Source organism: Triticum dicoccoides, chromosome 1B (genome assembly GCF_002162155.2).
Source record: "Triticum dicoccoides isolate Atlit2015 ecotype Zavitan chromosome 1B, WEW_v2.0, whole genome shotgun sequence".
Classification (NCBI taxonomy): domain Eukaryota; kingdom Viridiplantae; phylum Streptophyta; class Magnoliopsida; order Poales; family Poaceae; genus Triticum; species Triticum dicoccoides.
Genome location: NC_041381.1, coordinates 424,664,462 through 424,676,501, shown reverse-complemented (window position 1 = coordinate 424,676,501; position 12,040 = coordinate 424,664,462).

Sequence of the window (12,040 nt, the reverse complement as noted above, 5' to 3'; positions counted from 1 at the left end):
CGCAGGGCGTCAACCCGTGTATATAAGGGGACAACCTGCTGTCGGCTGAGGGCAAGAAACAACTCATTGAGAGCTGGGCATAGCGTATCTCGCTCCCTGGTCATCGAAACATCAATACCAACCCAACTAGACGTAGGCCTTACCTTCACCGTAAGGGGCCGAACTAGTATAAAACCTCTCGTATCCTTTGTTCCCTTTAACCCCTTCAAGCTTCCTAGTTGCGATGGCTCCACAACTAAGTCCTTTCACGAGGACATCTGACGTGACAATTCCACGACAGTTGGCGCCTACCGTGGGGCCAGCGCATGGTGGATTTGAGTTCTTGAAGGGCAACTTCGAAGGGCTCAAGGGATACGTAACGGGCCGGATGACCAAGAGTCATCGCGGTAAGATCTACATCGACGACGAAGGCTGGGGCCCCGACGCTGGCTCAATTGAGTACGGGTACCGGGTCCCCTTCGGCGGAATCCACGTCTTCATCGGCCGGGTCGGAGAGCCGGGACCTGAGCCGGACAGCGGCACCGACCTCATCGAGACGGCTCAGCGTGCAAGGAAGACCTGAGCTCAACCCGTCATGAAGCGTGCTTTCGTGGGCTGCATCCACGGAGAGGAACTTTCTAAAGGATCTGAAGATGATGGTGAGACGGCCGTCCTCTGAGACGGTGACTCGTCCGTCGGTTCAACAGATTCGTTGTATCAGGTGCAAGACGGCGTGCTCGGGGGCTGTTCCGATGGCATCAGTATTCCGGACCCCTATGAGCCGCCAAGATGGGCAGGAATCTTCATGGCTGGGACTCAGCCCAGCTCTAACTCTACAGCTATTGCAGCAATAACATCCGGGATAGGGACAGCCGGGGTAGGTGGCCCTGTGCGCCCGCCGGCTCAGGTGCTGATAGACATCATGGACAAGCTTACGGCCCTGTTAACCGCCACGGTGATCCCTGCGAACAAAGATGAGCATGACGCGGAGGTGGCACGGGTGCGTGAGGAGATAGCTCAGGCCAAGGAGGCCTTGGCAACTGAGGATACTAGACTAGCTACAGAGCGGGCGGCTCTCGACGCCCGGGCACAGCGGTTGCAGTCAAAAGCTTACCAGCTCGCGATGAGCTTAAACGCGTCCAATGAGGTAATGAGGAGGAGACACTAGAAAACCCAATCCCGTTTACCTCTGAATTACGACCCTCGGGTTCTTTTCGCTACACGCAGAGCCGGCCCAAGTAACCCGCCAGATGCCAATCAGTTTATGACAGCCGGAGTAGGAGGACCGGTTCAGCCTCGAGAGATGCCACCTCCTCATGTGAGCATGGCACCACCGCGTTATGTACTGATACTAGAGGGTCACTTTTCTAACCCCATGGAGAACTTGATCGCGGCTTCGGCGTGCTTGGTGGCTCTGCCCATGGACGGTGATGACCCGACCGCGGTGGAGACCTGGAGGGTCAGAGAGCTTCTCCAGACGGCCCTGGCTCAGCAAGAGACCTATTCTTACAGCAAGGACATGATTCATTCAACTCCTCCGCCTTGGTTAGCACCGCCTCGTCAGAACCGGAGCCTGAGTTACAGCAGGCACATGGAGTCTGAAGCTTTGTCAACCAACACCCAACACTGTAACCAACATGGTGGCTATAACCCGGTGCAAGACCGAATACGCCAGGAGAACGAGCGGGTGGCTCAGTTGGCAGCTCAACAGGCGGCTCATCAGGATATCCCAGAGTATCCAACGACTTCTGTTGAGGCAGGAGTAGCCACTAGAACCGGTGGTGTTCCTTGTTTGGTACCGGCTTTGCACAACGTGCGCCTGCCCAAGGACTTCAAGGGACCTAGAAAGGTGCCGAATTACACGGCTGCCTTACAGCCCAGAGCATGGATCGAGAGTTATGAGATGGCCATGGAGCTGTTGGAAGTCAGTGACGCGGCAATGGCTAAATATTTCACCATGATGCTAGATGGAACGGCCCGGTCTTGGTTAAAAGGTTTGCCACCCAATTCCATTGGTTCATGGGAAGAGTTAAAGGCCCGTTTCATCCAGAACTTCAAGGACACCTATAAGCAATCTATGTCGATCGTGGACTTGACGAATTGTAAGCAGGAGGAGGCTGAATCCACCACCCATTGGGTACGCCGGGTCAAGGAGATAATTCATTCATCTGACAAGATGGATGCCGGTTCTGCAGTCCTTATGTTGGAGAAGAATTGCAGCTTTGAGCCACTGGGGCAGAAACTGGGGCGCCTTAAACGTGATTGCAAGGATATGGGTACGCTGATGGCGGCTTTAGTCAAATATGCCGATTCTGATAGTACCAAGGATCCCGCGTCCGACGATGAGAAGACAGGGAAGGGAAAAAGGAACGGCAATGGAAAGGGTCAACAGCATAACCCGGGGAATCAAAGTGGCAATAAGTGTAAGGTGGACGGTAACCCGGAGTTTGTGGCCAATGCCAATACGCAAGGTAACAATAAGAAACATAAGGGTAAGCCGCCTCGATCCGGCGGGTCAGGCCCATCTCTTGAGCAGCTACTCAATGAGCCCTGCCCGAAACACGACACCTGGGAGCACCCCGCCACACACCTATGGAAGGATTGCGTGATCATGAAGGCATTTAAAAATTCCAACACCTTTGATGGCAGTCATGGATCTGGCGGCGGCTCAGGGGCTGGTGGTTTTCATGGCCCGAGCGGTGGTTCAAATTCCGGTTTTCAGGGGCATCCAGGTGGTAATAATAATAATCAGCAGCAGCAGCAACAGCAGTCGGGTTATCAAAGCCATCCGAAACAGTTGAGTGGTGGGCAGTATCATGTGTTTACCACTAGTTTATGCAAACGTGACCAGAAGGTTCATAAGAGGGTCATGAATTCTATTGAGCCGGCAATTCCTCATTATTTGAGATGGTCAGAACAGCCCATTATATGGAGCAGAGAGGATCACCCTCCATGGGTCGATAATCCGGGTCAGTTAGCCTTGGTGGTAGCACCCCAAGTTGGTGGATATAAGTTCACTAAGGTACTCATGGACGGTGGTAGCAGCATCAATATCCTCTACTATGAGACCTTTCAGCGCATGGGGTTGACTGAGAAGAATTTGAGAACATCCAACACTGTTTTCCATGGGGTGGTTCCGGGTAAGTCGGCTTACCCAGTTGGTAAGATTGAATTGGAGGTGGCCTTTGGAGATGAGTACGACTCCAGGGCTGAGAAATTAACGTTTGAAGTGGTTAAAATCAGGAGTCCATATCACGCTCTGTTTGGGCGACCGACTTATGCTAAATTCATGGCACGGCCATGTTACGTTTACTTACACCTCAAGATGCCGGGTTACAAGGGCACCATCACTATGCATGGGAGTCGAAAGGTGGCCTTGGAATGTGAAGAAGGCGACGCGGCTTACGCTGAGTCTGCCTGTGCCACGGAGGAGCTCAAATTTTATCAAGACAATGTTGACCCGGCGGATATGACCTCCCTCAAGAAACCAACTACTGAGCATGACCCGACATTGAAGTTTAAATCGGCCGCTGAGACAAAGCTTGTTGACTTTACCATAGGAGATGCTTCTAAATAGTTCAGTATCAGTGCCAATTTGGATCCTAAATAGGAAAGCGCGCTCATCGAGATCATCCGTGAGAACCGGGACATCTTTGCATGGAAGCCTTCTGACATGCCGGGTGTACCGAGGGAACTCGCTGAGCACACTCTCAATATTGATCCAAAGTATAAGACGGTCAGGCAGTTTCTCCGACGATTCAACGAAGAGAGACGGAAAGCTATTGGGGAAGAGGTCGCCCGGCTCTTAGCGGCCGGGTTTATTGTTGAAGTTTTTCACCCGGAGTGGTTGGCTAAGCCGGTGTTAGTGCTCAAGAAGAACGACACTTGGCGGATGTGTGTGGATTACACGGACTTAAACAAGGCTTGTCCGGCTGAACCCTTTGCTCTCCCCCGTATTGATCAAATCATTGATGCTACAGCGGGTTGTGAATGTTTGAGCTTCTTGGATGCTTACTCTGGTTATCTTCAGATCAAGATGGCAGTTAAGGACCAGGAGAAGACAGCTTTCATCACTCCGTTTGGAGCCTTCTGTTATGTATATATGCCATTTGGACTCAAAAGTGCCCAGGCGACTTATCAGCGGTGTGTGAAGAACTGTTTGCACGATCAAATTGGGCATAATGTTCATGCTTACGTAGATGACATTGTGGTGAAGTCCATAGAAAAGGAAACCTTGATATCTGACTTTAAAGAGACCTTTGATAATCTCCGGGTTTACAAGATGATGCTTAACCCAGCCAAGTGTGTGTATGGTGTACCTGCGGGCAAGCTCTTAGGTTTTCTGGTGTCAAACAGAGGCATTGAAGCTAATCCGGAGAAGATTAAGGCAATTACCTCTCTGGCTAAGCCGGCGTGCATCAATGATGTTCAGCGACTGGCGGGTCGTGTTGCTGCTTTAAGCCGATTCATAAGCCGGTTAGTTGAGAAGGCCCTTCCATTATATCAGATGATGAAGAAAACTGACACCTTTGTCTGGAGTGATGCTGCGGATGCTGCCTTTGAAGACTTGAAGAGGCAATTATCTGAACCACCGGTTCTTGCGGCTCCCATTGACAGAGAGCCGTTGCTGTTGTATGTGGCTGCTAATTCACGAGCGGTCAGTGTTGCCATCATGGTGGAGCGTAAGGAAGCTGGCAAGGAGCATCTGGTTCAACGGCCGGTTTACTATATCAGTGAGGTGCTCATTGAGTCTAAACAAAGATATCCACATTGGCAGAAACTCGTTTACGGAGTGTTTATGGCCAACCGGAAGTTGAAGCAGTACTTTCAAAGTCATCCTATAACTGTGGTAAGTTCTGCCCCTTTGGGAGACATCATCGATAATAGGGAGGCCACAGGACGAGTCGCCAAGTGGGCTATCGAGCTTGGGCCTCATGGTTTGAAGTACATGCCATGTACTACTATTAAATCTCAGGACTTGGTGGACTTTATCAATGATTGGACAGAGTTGCAGGCACCTGAGGAGAAGCCAGATAACACATATTGGACTATTCACTTTGACGGGTCCAGGCAGCTAGAAGGCTCGGGGGCTGGAATTGTTTTAACTTCCCCTCGAGGTGACAAATTTCGTTATGTACTCCGGCTTATGTTCCCATGTACTAACAATGCAGCTGAGTACGAGGCCTTACTTCATGGTCTCCGGATGGCCAAGGAGATGAACTTAAGCCGGGTAAGGTGTCTGGGCGAATCAGATCTCGTGGCTCAACAGGTGTCAGGCAAGTGGGATTCCAAGGATCCTCTCATGGCGGCTTATCAACGTGAAGTAGATGCCATGGCTGGACATTTCAAGGGTTATCAAGTGGAGCACATTGATCGAAGGAAGAATGAGGCGGCTGATGCTTTAAGCCGGCTGAGATCTCAACGTAAGCCGGTGCCACCTAACACCTTTCTTGATGTTTTGCATAACCCTTCTGTCAAGGTGCCTACCAAGGAAGAACTAGTGGTGCCAGACCCAGAGGCCTAGCTGGTGGCAGCTCTTCATGTTATCCCGGATGCCATATTTGGCCTACATGACCCGGGGAGAGTTACCGGAGGATGAAACTTTGGCAAGACAAATTGTCAGACGATCCAAATCCATGACGATTGTTAATGGTGAGTTGCATCATTGCAGTGTAACAGGGGCGTTTCAACGCTATGTGTTGCCTGTAGAGGGACAAGAGATACTTCGTGAGATTCATGAAGGATATTGTGGTCATCATGCCGGCTCAAAATCTCTTGTGGCCAAGGCTTTCCGTCATGGTTTCTACTGGCTCACGGCTCATGCTGATGCGGAGGATCTGGTCAGTAAATGTGACGGTTGTCAAAAGTTCTCACGACGTGCTCATGTGTCGGCTCAAGAATTAAGGATGATCCCAATTACTTGGTCGTTCGCAGTCTAGGGGCTTGACATGGTTGGACCTTTCAAAAGGTCTAAGGATAAAAAGACACATCTCCTGGTGGCAGTGGATAAATTTACAAAGTGGGTTGAGGCGGAGCAAGTCAGTAAGTGTGATGCGGCCACAGCGGTTCAGTTCATGAAAAAGGTGATCTTTCATTTTGGTTTCCCACACAACATTATAACTGATAATGGCACAAATCTCTCCAAGGGAACCATGGAAGAGTTCTGTTAATGAGAACATATCTGGCTTGATGTTTCGGCTGTTGCTCATCCTCAATCCAATGGTCAAGCGGAAAGAGCTAATCAAGAGATCCTGAAGGGTATCAAGCCCCGGCTCTTTGTCCCCTTAAAACGGACTCCGGGTTGTTGGGTGGAGGAGTTACCCTCTATCGCTGGATCGAGATGCACCAAGCTCAAGACTAGGCCCGTTGGCACGTTCATTCTGCCGGTTCAAGTAAAAAAGTTCTCTAAACAAAAGCAGACTTGGCTCCTCTACCAGATACACCTCACAGAAGACATGAAAATTGCAAAGGTTTGACACGGAATTGGGACACGATAAGACATGACCTCCTTTTTTGGCAGGTGGCCAGACTTCACAAACTCAACAAGTTTACTCTTAGTAACTATGGATGGGACCCAATTGCAGGTTACAGGGGCCTTGGCCGCCTTAGGTGCCATGACAACAGTTGGCCTATTACAAAATAAGAAGTTCCGGTTCAAATTTTAAACCGGGAGAAATATCCAAATTATTTAAGGTAGCGGCTTACCAAGGGGCCTAATGATATAAGGATGACTGTGCAACAATATTTAAGCCGCTACAAGTATCAAGAGCAGTTCAAAATTTTTAAGGTCATGAGAAGCAAGAAAGGCTCACAGATCAGTGTCATTTATTAAGCCGGACCAATGGACAGTTGTGTTTAAGGGCATCTACCAGAAGAAGTTTTCCGGGTGATAAAAACAGGTTTCATAATCTTCTGTTAATATTTGAGATCAAAGGTCTATTCTGATAAGAAAATTTTCTAGACCTAAAAGCAGGACAGAGAAGTTCATACACTCGAAGAGGGTTTCCAAACAAGGGAAATGAGATATGTTTCTATGCAAGATAAACACAAACAATTACCACAGCAGTTCTACGTAGTTTTTACGATCTAAACAGGGCATTGGATGTGAAAACTAGCGAGGGTTTGCATCGGGCGGTGATGAACGCCGACGAACTCAACAAAGTTCCAATGCAGATCTAAGAAAGGGAAGGAGAGGAACTCACAGATGTGGACGAGCTGCGGAGGTTCGCCGTTGATTTCTGGTCAGAGTCAGGTTGATGCAGCGGCCTGAGTCGATGAAGACGAGGGGTTCGATGGCGGCGAGGGCGGAGCTTGAGAGGAAGCAAGAGGAAGAGGACGACTGAAAGAGGGAAGAATGAAAGATCTAGGTCGCCCTATTTATAAAGGAAGACTGACCGAGATGGCGCGAGAAACGAGGAGACCAAAACATCATTATCCAGCGGCCCCGATGCCTCGATTCTCGGGATGGTCAGTAAAGGCAAAGATCCGTTGAAGGACATGATGGAATAAAATATGAGTTTTATTGAAGATGACATTATGGTGATTTGACCCAGATCCAGATGATGACGTCACGACGGGTTAAAGTTTTCGCGCAAGACAAAAGACTGAAGGCCAGTTCCATAAGGTATTTTAAGATTGACATGAACATGTTCAAATCAATCTAGGGCCTAATGTTGGGGATATAACTATTTGTGTAAGCCGCCCAGGAGGGGCCGGGTTACGCAAAGAAGACTCACCAGAAAGAAGCCCAAGACCAAAGCATGAATATGGTGGTTCAATAGAGAGCTTAAGGCCCACAGGCGACTTAAGGCCCGTTGTAGTAAACCACCACAGAAGTTTGACTTGTATCATAAGGTAGACTTAACTAGTCACCGAGCCGGACACTGTTTATAAGCCGGCCGGGACTCTGTAAGCCGCAGGGCGTCAACCCGTGTATATAAGGGGACGACCTGCTGGCGGCTGAGGGCAAGAAACAACTCATCGAGAGCCGGGCATAGCGTATCTCGCTCCCTGGTCATCGAAACATCAATACCAACCCAACTAGACGTAGGCCTTACCTTCACCGTAAGGGGACGAACTAGTATAAAACCTCTCATGTCCTTTGTCCCGATTAACCCCTTCAAGCTTCCTAGTTGCGATGGCTCCACAACTAAGTCCTTTCATGAGGACATCTGACATGACAATTCCACGACAAAGCGGATACTTGTTCTGAATTGTTGCTTGGTTGATAGGTCAGTAGTCTTGGACCAAACGATTTGTACCATCCTTCTTCTTGACAAAGAGAGAAGGTGCTCCCCAAGCAGAGGAACTTGGACAAATGAAGCCCTTGTGAAGTGAATTATCGATTTCCTCCTTAAGTTCAAGGAGCTCATGCGGCGGCATCTTGTAGGGTCGCTTGGCAATAGGAGTGGTGCCTGGTTCCAAGTTGATGACAAATTCGACATCTCTAACAGGGGGTATTCCTGGGAGTTCTTCTGGAAAGACATCTTGGAAGTCGCGAACTACTGGAACATTTTCAGTTCCCTCAAGAGATGATGTGTTCAACGCATTCAAGGAATAAATCCATGCTTCGGCATCTTGAACAAGACGAGCATGGTAGCTTACTATCTCATTCAAAGGACGTAGGAGATGGATGGTTTCAGTGGCACAAATGATTGAAGTAGTATGCGTTTTCAACCAACCCATTCACAAAATTTCAAAACAATGGGAGAGACATGGAATTACAACCCTTCAATTTCAATGGTGACATTGTGGCTAACCATGGAGGTTCGACATTGGCCCGCGGGGGTGTGTGCCACTGGTGGAGTGTCGAAAGTGCAACTAATCCCCGGGTGGTTTTGGTAATTCATAACAACATATAACTCATTGGACTAATATCCATTCAAGTTAAATATTTCAGAAAGTTCAATGATTGGCATGGCATGGACTAGAGATGTGGACCCCTCAAAATGCTATGGACAAAGATTGGCAAAAGCTCAAGACTCTTCATTTCTATTTTAGTGATCCAAGATCACATTGAATCTATAGGAAAACCAATACTATTAAAAGGGGATGAGGTGTTGCTTAATGGTCTCCTTGCACAAAGTTCTTAGTGATATTGCTCCAAAACCCTCAACCACTTTCTCACGTCCACATTTTTCCAAAACCTCAAAGTCAAACTCAGTCCCACCAAAATGATCCATCCGGCACCACCGAGTTCAGTTGACATGGCCACTGTCAGAAACCCTAGACAATTCGGTCGCACCGATACGGATCTCGGTCTCACCAAGATGGCCCTACAAACTCTCTGTTTCCCTTCGTAACATTTTTATCTCATTGAAATGAGCGATCGGTCTGAAAGTGCAACTATCCCTAGGTGGTTTTGGTAATTCATAACAACATATAGCTCATTGAGCTAATACTATTCCAAGACAAATATTTCAGGAAAGCTCAATGAATGGCATGGCATGGATGATGAAAGTGGATCCCTCAAAATATCAAGGATAAAAGGATTGGCTCAAGCTCAAAAGCTCAAGACTCTGCATTTTACATTTTAGTGATCCAAGATCACATTGAGTCTATAGGAAAAGCCAATACTATCAAGGAGGGATGAGGTGTTGCTTAATGAGTTTCTTTCTCCATGGTGCTTAGTGATATGCTCCAAAAACCCTCAACTACTTTCTCATATCCACATATGACCTAAACCTAAAGTCAAACTCGGCCCCACCGATTCTTTCTATCCGGCGCCACCGAGTTCAGATGTCATAGCCACTGCCACAAACCCTAGGCAAATCGGTCTCATCGATAGGGATCTCGGTCTCACCAAGATGGGATTGTAATCTCTTTTTTTCCCTTCGTAACGTTTCGGTCTAACCGAAGTGAGCGATCGGTCCCACCGAGATTGCAATATAAACTCTTTGTTTCCCTTTCGTAACATTTCGGTCTCACCGAAAAGAGCGAATTGGTCCCACCGAGTTTACCTGACCAACTCTTTGGTTAGCTAATTACCAAAATTGGTCTCACCGAGTTTGTGTAATTGGTCTCACCGAGATTACGTTATGCCCTAACCCTAACCATATTGGTCCTACCGAGTTGCATGTCGGTCCCACCAAAATCACTAACGGTCACTAGGTTTACTGAATCGGTCCGACCGAGTTTGTTGATTCGGTCCCACCGAGATTGGTAAATTGTGTGTAACAATTAGATTTTGTGTGGAGGCTATATATACCCCTCCACCTCCTCTTCATTCGTTGAGAGAGCTATCAGAACAAACCTACACTTCCAAATTGCCATTTCTGAGAGAGAACTACCTACTCATGTGTTGAGGCAAAGATATTCCATTCCTACCATATGAATCTTGATCTCTAGCCTTCCCCAAGTTGCTTTCCACTCAAATCTTCTTTCCACCATATCCAAATCCTATGATAGAGAGTTGAGTGTTGGGGAGACTATCACTTGAAGCACAAGAGCAAGGAGTTCATCATCAACGCACCATTTGTTACTTCTTGGAGAGTGGTGTCTCATAAATTGGCTAGGTGTCACTTGGGAGACTCCATCAAGATTGTGGAGTTGAACCAAGGAGTTCGTAAGGGCAAGGAGATCGCCTACTTCGTGAAGATCTACCGCTAGTGAGGCAAGTCCTTCGTGGGTGACGGCCATGGTGGGATAGACAAGGTTGCTTCTTCGTGGACCCTTCTTGGGTGGATCCCTCCGTGGACTCGCGCAACCATTACCCTTCGTGGGTTGAAGTCTCCATCGACGTGGATGTACGATAGCACCACCTATCGGAACCACGACAAAAACATCCGTGTCTCCAATTGTGTTTGAATTCTCCAAACCCTTCCCTTTACATTCTTGCAAGTTGCATGCTTTACTTTCCGCTGCTCATACACTCTTTGCATGCTTGCTTGAATTGTGTGAAGATTGCTTGACTTGTGCTAAAATAGTTAAAATCTGCCAAAGACTAAAATTGGGAAAAGGCATAGCTTTTAATTGGTCAAGTAGTCTAATCACCCCCCCTCTAGACATACTTCAAGGTCCTACAAGTGGTATCAGAGCATTGGTCTCCATTTGTTTGATTTCCATAGCTTTTGGTGGTCATAGCCTTGGTTTCACAACCTAGGAGAGTATGGCATCTAGCGAGGGAAATTATCACCGTAGAGGTCCTTACTTTGATGGCACTAATTTTGCTAGTTGGAAGCATAAGATGAAAATGCATATTCTCGGACATAACCCCGCTGTTTGGGCTATTGTGTGTATTGGCTTGCAAGGTGAATTCTTTGATGGGAGAGAACCGAACCATGAAGCCAGCGCGGATGAGTTGAAGATGCTGCAATACAACACTCAAGCTGGCGATATCCTCTTCAACGGATTGTGCCCCAAAGAATTCAACAAAATCAGCCGTCTTGAGAATGCAAAGGAAATTTGGGATACTTTGATTGATATGCATGAAGGTATCGACTCCGTCAAGGAATCCAAGTTGGATGTGCTCCAAAGTCAGCTTGACAAGTTCAAAATGAAGGATGGTGAAGGTGTCGCTGAAATGTACTCTAGGCTTGCTCTTATCACAAATGAGATTGCGGGCTTAGGAAGTGAAGAGATGACCGACAGATTCATCATCAAGAAGATCCTAAGAGCATTGGATGGAAAATATGATACCGTGTGCACATTGATCCAAATGATGCCCAACTACAAGAATCTCAAGCCAACGGAGGCCATTGGAAGAATTGTTGCTCATGAGATGTCACTCAAGGATAAAGAGGAACTTCACAACAAGTCAAGTGGTGCTTACAAAGCCTCATGTGAAGCCCCTAAATCATCAAATGAGAAACAAACCTTCAATGAAGAATCTATCTTAATGGTGAAGAACTTCAACAAATTCTACAAGAGTAGCAGCAAAGAAAGAAGCTCCAAGTCAAGGTTCTACGATGACAAAAGATCTTCCAGTCGAGAGCACAATTGCTACAATTGTGGGAGACCCGGACACTATTCCAATGAGTGTATGACACCCTACAAAAGAAGAGAAGATTCTCCCAAGAGAAGAAGTAGAAGAGAAGAATCACCGCCAAGAGAGAGAAGGAGT